Here is a 12,054-nt window from a genome sequence, read left to right as displayed (position 1 = left end):
AAACAAAGACAACAGCCGGAATAATCCGGTTAGAAATATAATTTCTAAGTAAAAGAAACAGGCATACAATATCAGTTAAACATTCTACCTTGAAATGTAACATTCATCAATCAATACAAATGAGAGTGGATGTATGCATGATTTCAAACTCAGGACTATCAAGTCAGATAATCGAAATGTCAATCAGTATTCGGTTGGGATCCCGGGGCCAAGTCTTCACAACAACTCACCGACACACCCATTCGGATGGATGTCGTTCAACTCAACCTTTAAACTTCAGAGCAACTATAAGAAGTATTCTGGCACTTGAAAAAACTCGAAATCCAAAGCCACTTCAATATAGCTCCCTAAATCATCTATATTCAATATGAATGCAAGTGTAAACGAATAATCAGTCAAGTTCACACAAAAAAATAACATGCAGTATATGATTTTCGGGGCTCAAGAATCAATCAAACTCGAGTATTCAACCCCATTCGAATCGATGTAATCTTTTACCTTTTTCTCGAAGCTTCAATCAATCCTGTCAAACAAGAGACAACTCGATTCAAACTCTAAACAATTCGAAAATCAAAGTCGATAAATCAAACAATTTTCCACCGTCTTCAAACTCTTCGATTGGTAATCGATCTCCAAGTCCTCCAATTCCAATCTCTAATCAACTGTCAAAATATCGAGACACGGATTCGATATCAACTCGGATTTCAACTCAATCAAATTCGATATACAAATCAAACCGAACCAAAACCGATAACTCAAACTCGATTTCGACGGCATAACGGCTATAAACTGACTATCCGGAAATACAAACCATCAAACAACAATAACCATAACTCAATCATCATCCCAATCCATCAAAACAACTCAAATCCAACCTCAATCAAAATCACCATTTTTGAAAATATGCCTCTAAAATCATATAAAATCCAAACTTCGTTCTTTTTCCAAACCGACTTCGAATACACAATCTATACTAGCTCAAGAACGACATACTCCAATATTATCAAATTCTGACAACTCAACAAAATCAAAGTTCAAGAGATCGTAGCAAAACTTACGTCTAAATGAAGCCCTCGTTGCGGTGATCGTGAATCTCAACTCGGAATGAAAATCTAACGGTCGGATCGAGCGAATCGGGCGGAAGAAAAGCTTGAGAAATGGGTCGGCTATGGCTTCCGGGTTTGGTCGATGGAAGGAGAGGAAGGAGGGAAGGAGAGGTGATGTGATGTGATGGTGAGGCAAGTTGCCTAAGATAATATATAAAATCCATCTTTTGCATTTCAGTCCTTTATTTTTCCAATCTTGCAAAGTAAACCCCTGCTAAATATCAAAACGATCCTCAATCACTAAAAACTCTGATTATCTTGATTAAATTCTATTATAATAAAATCGGGGCATTACAATTCTCCCCCTCTAAGATTCGATTTCGTCCTTGAAATCTGACAGATCACAGACTGAACAAGAACGAAACAAACTGAAAACGAACTCACCTCAATCGAATAACTTTGGAAATCGCTGCCTCATATCGGATTCGGTCTCCCAAGTTGCTTCTTCAACTCCGTGACGACTCCACTGAATTTTCACCAACGGAATCGACTTGTTTCTGAGCTGCTTCTCTTTTCTGTCAAGAATCTGAATCGGTCGCTCGAAGTAACTCAGAGTCTCATCAAGTTCGGACTCATCTGGTTGAAGAAGATGAGACGGATCCGGATGGTACTTACGAAGCATCGAAACGTGAAACACATCGTGGATGCCTGAAAGAGACGGAGGAAGAGCAATCCTATAGGCGAGATCGCCTATCTTCTCCAGAATTTCATACGGACCAATAAACCTCGGAGACAATTTTCCTCTCTTCCCAAATCTGACAGTGCCTCGGAAAGGAGAAATCTTCAGAAACACACGGTCTCCCTGCTCGAAACACAGTGGTCTGCGTCTGACATTCGCATACTTGGCCTGTCGATCTTGGGCCGTCTTCATTCTGACTCGGATCAACTTCACCTGCTCTGCCATATCACGAATCATATCTGGACCCAACTCAGGTGATTCTGAAATCTCATCCCAAAATAACGGAGATCTGCACTTTTTCCCATACAAAGCTTCAAAAGGTGTCATTTCAATACTCGCCTGAAAGCTATTATTGTACGAAAACTCTACTAGAGGCAAAGAATCCTGCCAACCTGAGCCAAAATCAAGTACCACTGCTCAAAGCATATCCTTTAAAGTCTGGATCGTACGCTCTGACTGATCATCTGTCTGAGGGTGATATGATGTGCTCAAGTGTAACCTCGTGCCCAAGGCCTCCTGTAGACTGTGCCAAAAATGAGAAGTGAACCTCGGATCTCTGTCTGATACGATCGACTTCGGTATGCCGTGCAATCTCACAACCTCTCTGACATACAACCCGGTCATCTGATCGTGACGGTATGTCATACGGTAAGGAATGAAGCAAGCAGATTTCATCAACCGATCAATCACTACCCAAATCGCATCACAACCTCTGACTGAACGCGGTAGTTTGGTGACGAAGTCCATAGATATATGATCCCACTTCCATTCCGAAATAGGTAAACTGTGCAATAATCCTCCGGGCTTCTTCCTCTCGGCTTTCACCTGTTGACAATTCAGACAACGGGATACAAACCTCGTGACATCTCCTTTCAACTGTTTCCACCAGAACTGAGTCTTCAAGTCGTTATACATCTTTCGGCCTCCAGGATGAACACTGAACCAACTACAATGCGCCTCTCAAAGAATACACTGTCTCAACTCAGAAACATCGGGCACAACAATATGGCTATTCACAAATAACACATCATCCCTGACCTAAAACTCTGACTGGTGACCTGATCTGACCTTCTCTATCGAACTCTGAATGCTCGAATTGGACCTCTGTGCCTCTTTGATCAACTGAAACAACTCTGGCTTGGCCTGAACCGCAAAAACTCTGATAGATCACCTATCAGTCTCAAAATCCAAACCAGAAGTACAACAGTCTTCAATCAATTGAGAGGCACCCATCGTAGCAAGAGACAAAGAACAAAGCTTCCGACTAAGAGCGTCTGCAGCTGCATTCGACTTTCCCGAATAATACTTGATCTCGCAGTCGAAGTCCTTAAGCAAATCCATCCATCTCCTCTGCCTCATGTTCAGCTCGGACTGGGAAAACAAGTACTTTAGGCTCTTGTGGTCAGAAAATATCTCAAACGGCTCGCCATACAGATAATGGCGCCAAGTTTTCAAAGCAAAAACGATTGCAACTAGCTCAAGATCATGGATCGGATAAAGAGTCTCGTGATGCTTCAGCTGCCTTGAAGCATAAACTATGACGTGCTTCCTCTGCATGAGAATGCATCCAAGACCACGGTGAGAAGCATCGCAGTACATAGAGAAACCTCCAGTACCTAATGGAATAGACAAGATCGGAGCGCTGGTCAATCTCTTCTTCAGCTCAATGAAACTAGCCTCACACTGTTCGGACCAAACAAACGGTGCATTTTTTTGGGTCAACTGAGTAATCGGCTTTGCAATGGAAGAGAATCCCTCGATAAATCAGCGATAATACCCCGCTAAACCCATGAAGCTTCGGATCTCTGGCACTGATGTCGGTCTCTGCCAATTCATAACTGTCTCGATCTTACTGGGGTCAACAGATATTCCATCTCCTGATACAATGTGGCCTAAGAAAACCACTCGGTCCAACAAAAACTTGCACTTCGATAGCTTAGCATACAAATGTTCGGCTCGCAAAGTCTGCAATACGATTCTCAAATGCTCGGCATGATCAGAACGGTTCTTCGAATAGATCAGAATGTCGTCGATGAATATGATGACGAACTCATCTAGATACCGCTGAAAGATACGATTCATCAGTCCATAAAAACTGCTGGAGCATTGGTCAAACCAAAAGGCATGACTACGAACTCAAAGTGCCCATATCTGGTTCTGAAGGCTGTCTTAGGCACATCCTCGTCACGAACTCTCAGCTGATGATACCCTGATCGCAGATCTATCTTCGAATACATTGAAGAACCTTGTAGTTGATCAAAAATATCGTCGATTCTAGGTAGAGGATACTTGTTCTTGACCGTCGCTTGATTCAACTGGCGGTAGTCGATGCAAAGTCGCATAGAACCGTCTTTCTTCCTCACAAAAAGCACTGGTGCACCCCAAGGCGATACGCTAGGTCGGATGTATCCCTTGGCAATCAAATCTTCTAACTGTTCCTTCAATTCTTTCAACTCTAATGGAGTCATTCGGTAAGGTTCTTTTGAAATAGGCTGAGTACCTGGTGCAAGTTCGATGCTAAATTCTATGTCTCGAATAGGCGGTAAACCAGGAATCTCGTCTGGAAAAACATCAGAAAACTCGCTAACAACCGGTATTTCAGACAACTCAGGACTAGACCTCTGAACATCCATTGCATAAATCAAGAATCCCTCTGCTCCTTTCTGTAGCAAATGAGACATGGATAACACAGAAATCAACGGAATTTTGGATCGAGAACCCTTACCGAAAAACTTCCAATCATCTGCCATCTCAGGCCTAAATCGAACCACTTTCTGAAAGCAATCTACTGTCGCCCTATACTTGGTCAAAGCATCAATCCCGACAATACAGTCAAAATCAAATAATCCAAGAACGATGCAGTCAATCTCAATCGAATTCCCTTCGGATTCTATTACACAATTTCGGACCATTCTCACCGAAACAATTCCTCCACCCAAAGGTGAAGTAATAGAAAAAACATCAGATAATGGCTCAACAATTAAATCATGCATCACAACAAATCTTTCAGAGATGAAACGGTGAGAAGCACCCGTATCAATCAAAACAAACGCAGGATAACCAAAGATCGAACAGTTACCTGCTATCACGTCGTTCGGGGCTGCATTGGCTTGATCCTCTGTCAAGGCAAACACCCTCGCCTGCTGTCGAGGAGGTTGGTTCTAGTTCTGATTACCTCCCTGACGAGTCTGCTGTTGAGGTTGAAAGGAATGAACTGCAAAAGCTGATCTCTCGGGCTGAGCTAGCGGTCGAGAAGAACTGCCGCTTTGAGCTCTATCGGATCCTCGCTGAGGACAAACTCTAGCAAAGTGACCCGGCTGCTGGCAGATATTGCAACTACCAAACACGCCTCGACAATGATCACTGGGATGACGTCCTCCACACTTGCTGCACGAAGCTCCAGAAAACCCTGAACTCTGCCCAGAATTGAACTTTCTAGAGCCACTGGAACTCGATGAACTGTTACCAGACTTCTTGAAATTCTTCCCCTTCGGCCGATACTGATCTCGCCTGTTTCTGCCACTGTTGCCTCCCTCAAACCTTTGAGGCTGATTCAAATGTTGAGATGGTGGGTACTGATACTGAGACTGTTGAGGCTAAAACTAAATAGGCTGGTTCTGAAAAGATCTCTGCTGCTGCTGAGGAGCTACCTGATTACCTCGTTGCATCAAGAATCCGGCTTTGGCTCCCTTAGCCTGGTCCATAGCATCTGCAAAGTTGTTGGGTCTCCCGGTATTGACCAAAATAAAAATCTCAGGATTCAAGCCATTGATGAAATGGTCGGCCTTGGCATCCTCGTTATCTGCAACGTGAGGTGCAAACCTCAAGAGACTGTCAAATTTTCTCACATAGTCCTCAATGCTCAAGTTCCCTTGTTTTAGATTCGCAAATTCGGCACCCTTTTCCTTTCGATATGAGACAGGAAAGAAACGCTTAAAGAACTCATTCTTGAATAAGCTCCAAGTGATGGCGGTGCCTCGGTTCTCATTGGCCCTCTTGGTCGAGGTCCACCAATTCTTGGCAACACCCTGCAACTGATGACTGACTAACCTGATTCTGCGGTCATCGGTGTAGTCGAGGGAATCAAAGAGCTCATCCATTTCATCTAACCAACTTTCACAAGCAACGGATTTCTCAGTACCCGATAAAGTAGGCGGTCGGAAAGATCGAAACCTCTTCAGTAGAGTCTCCATCGGGGTCGCGGTTGCATCAAACTGATCCACTCATGTAATATCCTGATCATTCGAAGGAGTAATCACTGGCGGCGGATTCTCAGTAGAAGGAAAGTCAAAGGTGGTTGATTCCTTCTCAAAGATCGTCGAGGTGTCATCTGATATCAAAGGGTTAGGATACAATATCTCAAACTCAATCTCAACCTCAAAACCTTGGTATCCAAAACTCTGCTCTGAGAACTCATGAATCTCAACGATATACAATGACAGATATATATCACATAATTCATGCTTTATAAATTAAACCACAACTCATGTAATTCAATTAATCCAAGAATCAATAAAGCATGCTCGCACATATTTAAAATAATCATTTAAATAAATTAATCACATGCGAGAGTTCAATTCATGCGGACTCGATCTACCCCGCTCACTCTAGTTCAAATCCAAGAATCTTATCGCTCTGATACCACATAATGTGAGACCCTGATTCTAATATTCTAAACTCGAATAATTAATCATAATCGAACATAATAAGTCGCGGAAAACGAATCAAATTTTTTTTTTTAAAAGAAGCCTCACGCCCGCGCAAGGTCATCACCTCGCGCGCGCGCAGGCTACGCGAACAGAGACTCGCGGAGATGCTCGCGCGCTCGCGGGCAAAATTGCCCAAGCCTCTCAAACTCCTTGCGCGCGCACGAAGTGTTGCCTCGCCCGCGCGCAGGCAAAATGGGCAGAGGGGTCGAGGAGCCTGCAAAACAACCAACAAGGCAATTCTAAACATTCCAAGTTCATAACATAATACAAATCAATATTTAGAACATGCCAAATCTAGGTTCTGCCCAAAATACAATAACCAGTCGAGTTTTATAAATGAGTTCCACCAACTCAACAAAACTAATACAATTCCAAATAGACTCGACCCTACGACCCGGAGTCTCACTTCTATCAAACTCACCCCCAAGCTAACCAGGACGACTCGGTCCAACTCCTGATCCTCCTGTTGCCAAGTTACACATACAAAACAAAGACAACAGCCGGAATAATCCGGTTAGAAATATAATTTCTAAGTAAAAGAAACAGACATACAATATCAGTTAAACATTCCACCTTGAAATGTAACATTCATCAATCAATACAAATGAGAGTGGATGTATGCATGATTTCAAACTCGGGACTATCAAGTCAGATAATCGAAATGTCAATCAGTATTCGATTGGGATCCCGGGGCCAAGTCTTCACAACAACTCACCGACACACCTATTCGGGGTGGATTTCGTTCAACTCAACCCCTAGACTTCAGAGCAACTATAAGAAGTATTCTGGCACTTGGAAAAACTCAAAATCCAAAGCCACTTCAATATAGCTCCCTAAATCATCTATATTCAAAACGAATCGAATAATCGGCTCAATATGAATGCAAGTGTAAACGAATAATCAGTCAAGTTCACACAAACAAATAACATGCAGTATGTGATTTTTGGGGCTCGAGAATCAATCAAACTCGAGTATTCAACCCCATTCAAATCGATGTAATCTTTTACCTTTTTCTCAAAGCTTCAATCAATCCTGTCAAACAAGAGACAACTCGATTCAAACTCTAAACAATTCGAAAATCAAAGTCGATAAATCAAACAATCTATACCGTCTTCAAACTCTTCGATTGGTAATCGATCTCCAAGTTCTCCAATTCCAATCTCTAATCAACTGTCAAAACATCGAGATACGGATTCGATATCAACTCGGAGTTCAACTCAATCAAATTTGATATACAAATCAAACCGAACCAAAACCGATAACTCAAACTCGATTTCGACGGCATAACGGCTATAAACTGACTATCCAAAAATACAAACCATCAAACAAAAATAACCATAACTCAATCATCATTCTAATCCATCAAAACAACTCAAATCCAACCTCAATCAAAATCACCATTTTTGAAAATATGCCTCTAAAATCATATAAAATCCAAACTTCGTTCTTTTTCCAAACCGACTTCGAATACACAATCTATACTAGCTCAAGAACGACATACTCCAATATTATCAAATTCTGACAACTCAACAAAATCGAAGTTCAAGAGATCGTAGCAAAACTTACGTCTAAATGAAGCCCTCGTTGCGGTGATCGTGAAGCTCAACTCTGAATGAAAATCTAACGGTCGGATCGAGCGAATTGGGCGAAAGAAAAACTTGAGAAATGGGTCGGCTATGGCTTTCGGGTTCGGTCGATGGAAGGAGAGGAAGGAGGGAAGGAGAGGTGATGTGATGTGATGGTGAGGCAAGTTGCCTAAGATAATATATAAAATCCATCTTTCGCATTTCAGTCTTTTATTTCTCCAATCTTGCAAAGTAACCCCCTGCTAAATATCAAAATGATCCTCAATCACTAAAAACTCTGATTATCTCGATTAAATTCTATTATAATAAAATCGGGGTATTACACATGTTGCATAAAACTCTTGAACCAGGTTTGAGTAGTGAATTATTCTTTAAAAAAGGAACAAGGTATGCACGATCTCTTCATTGTCTTGATTGATTGTATGTTGGAGCATATGCGTATGTATATATAGTTGGAGAAAATTTGCAATTCCAATGGAGACCATCACTTAGCCAGTGTAGTTTCGATCGTCATATATACGTTGCTTCGTAGCTTAAAAAGAAGTAGAATTGCTTTTGTGCAAACGAGATTTTTCCTACGAAAGCCACATCATACTTTCACTCAAATATTTTAATTTCTTATTTGCTTCACTTGTTTTGTTTTACTTGACCTTCAAAGCATTGACTCACGTACTCCATATTTATCGGTGCTTTATATGCTAAATCTGCCCAAGTAATTGCCTAAAAGTTTTGTTCTAAAATAGTATCATATTGCTGGTTGTTGCATGTAATTTTTCATATGTGGACATCTATCATGAAGAGCTACCAAATTCCGATATTCATATTGTTTGAGGAGTTCTATCTAAAATCACGACCTCGTGGATTTTTTGAGTTGCTTAAACTCAAATAGGATGAATGTATCTGAGAGTGAAAAATATATTTTCTTGCCCAAACTAATATATTTTTGTCGGCTACACATGTTACTTAGCATGTTTTGCTTTACAGCAAGATTGTGTCGAACCTCTTAACACATTGTGACAACCTAATCAAGCCTATTTGGCGACTCGAGAAATAAAGATAAGTTTTCTAATTATTTTCAGCAAATTATTCTTATTGTGACAAATTTTGATATATCTCATGATAAATTGTTATGTGATGTCATGCGTTTAATCAATTTGATATTATATCGGACTTATATTTCCTTGTATTTTTTGGGTCTTTTTTACAGATATTCGGGCATGCTATCTCGCTATAAGTCCCAATTATATCACATTGGACATGCAATCTCGCAGTAAGGCCCAATTATATCATATCGGGCGTGCAATCTCGCAGTAAGGCCCAATTATATCATATTGGACGTGCAATCTCGCAGTAAGGCCCAATTATATCATATCGGGCGTGCAATCTCGCAGTAAGGCCCAATTATATCATATCGGGCGTGCAATCTCGCAGTAAGACCCAATTATATCATATCGGGCATGCTATCTCGCTATAAGGCTCAATTATATCACATCGGACATGTCATCTCGCTATAAGGCCCAATTATATTACATTGGACATGCAATCTCGTTGTAAGGCCCAATCTATGGTTCAAAATTTTAAAAGCCCGGGCAGGTCTGGCATCAAAAGCCCACTTCAGTGGCCCACATCAGTGGTATACAAAGCCAGTCAGGTCTGTCACTCAAAGCCCACGTCAGTGACCCATATCAGTGGTATACAAAGCTCAGGCAGGTCTGGCACTCAAGGACCACATCAGTGGAACTCAAAAGCCCAGGCAGGTCTGGCACTCAAGGACCACATCATTGGAACTCAAAAGCCCAGGCAGGTCTGGCACTCAAGGACCACATCAGTGGAACTAAAAGCCCAGGCAGGTCTGGCATTCAAGGACCACATCAGTGGACCTAAAAGCCCATGCAGGTCTGGCATTCAAGGACCACATCGGTGGAACTCAAAGCCCAGGAAGGTCTGGCACTCAAGGACCACATCAGTAAAACTCAAAAGCCCAGGCAGGTCTGGCATTCAAGGACCACATCGGTGGAACTCAAAGCCCAGGCAGGTCTGGCATTCAAGGACCACATCGGTGGAACTCAAAGCCCAGACAGGTCTGGCATTCAAGGACCACATCGCTCATCGGTAGAACTCAAAGCCCAGGCAGGTCTGGCATTCAAGGACCACATCGGTGGAACTCAAAGCCCAGGCAGGTCTGGCATTCAAGGACCACATCGGTGGAACTCAAAGACCAAGCAGGTCTGGCACTCAAGGACCACATCAGTGGAACTCAAAGTCTAATTCAGTGGCCCACATCAATGGTCTCAAAAGCCCGGGCAATTCCGGCATCAAAAGCCCACATCAGTGGCATAAAAAAGTCCACATCAGTGGCATCATAAATCCACGTCAGTGGTATTCTCCAAAGCCCGACCAAGCTCGGCATCATGTAATCCATGCGACTCGTGGTTATCTTAAAAGCCCGATCCGCTCGGCAACATCAATTGTTATCTACAACTCTTTATTTGAGTTCAGTTTCATCAAGTTGTCGTCTATTGCTCTTTATTCGAGATCGGTTCTAATCAGACCTTCATCTAGACCGTTCGTTGAAAACACATCACGCGGATTCAAATCTGGGCTGCCCAAGGAGACACATGTAGTTCGGGGGTCCGATCTACATTCTTGGTCTAAACTCATTCTTCTTTTAGACCAGTTAGGGAGGTACTATTGTTACCCCGAGAAAATATTTCAACCCGAGCCCGTTTATAATGGATCAACCCGATATGGCCCAACATGTCAAGGTCCATCCCAGTTTGGGCTATGTTGGACTTTGATCAAGGCTGGTCATTATGGGCCGAACTAGACTGTTTTTAATGGGCCGCAAGTATTCTTTTTGAGTTTAAGTAGGACTCTGATATATATGAGATAAGCTTGAATCTTTTCAAATATTCAATGGATGAAGAGTCCTAGTACAGGACATGTTAGAATTCGACTAGGTAACTTATTCTATTTTCTCCTATAAATACAGGTATTGTTATGGTTGTGTTAATTCATTATTTTACTCACTATTCATTATTCATCAACACTCACTCTCATTTTTACATTCACGCACTCATATCTCTCAGTTTTCGCATTAATCATACCCTCTGCCTTCAAGACACTGACTTAGGCATCGGAGGGGTCACGCCGAAAACACCTTCGGCGCCCCTTGACCTAGCTGTTGCTTGCGCAGATTTCATTGATACCCGACCCGACCCGACCTGTTTCATAAAAGATTTGGATGATCCATTCTACCAGATCGAACCCGAGATAAAATTTCGACATCATCAATTGTTATTTTAAAAATTTATTTTTTATAGCATGAAACCCATTTATCGATAAATGTTTTTGAAAAATTATTTACGAATCATGAATATAGAATAACGATATAAATTATGCTAAAAAGGTTTTTTCATTGTGTACAATTTAAATATAAAAAAAATTAATGTACGTGATTATGAAAATGAATAATATAAGTTGAAAAATAATATACTATTTGTTAGCCTATAGGATACACATTTTATTAATTTTTTAATATAAACCCGAAAATTAGCTAAATTTAAGGAGTTCTATTCGAATTACACATCGATTCAAAACTCAATTTTATTGTTGCTACTTTTACTTGATTAAATCAAATCACTTGTAGATATCGCCAATGTGCTACAATAATATACATTATTTAAGTTAAATTATATATAAGTTTAGCTAAATTTGCTCATTCTTTCTAACTGTTTGGAAATAATGCACTTGACATGCTCCAAAAGCTACATAATGTTTGTTGAAATTGTGGTATAATTTATATTTATTTTAAATTTCCGGTTACTCTGCTATTATACAAGGTTCTCCACATACCATTACTGGAGTATGTGGATGGATAAGTAAACATTAATACAATGTTATTATTTTTTTTTAACTAGATGAGAATCAAGGAAAAAAGTTTCTGATAAATAAAAATGACGATGAAAGTGAAA

The sequence above is a fragment of the Henckelia pumila genome, chromosome 2 (assembly GCF_033568475.1).
Source record: "Henckelia pumila isolate YLH828 chromosome 2, ASM3356847v2, whole genome shotgun sequence".
Lineage (NCBI taxonomy): Eukaryota > Viridiplantae > Streptophyta > Magnoliopsida > Lamiales > Gesneriaceae > Henckelia > Henckelia pumila.
Note: the sequence above shows the minus strand (reverse complement) of the source record.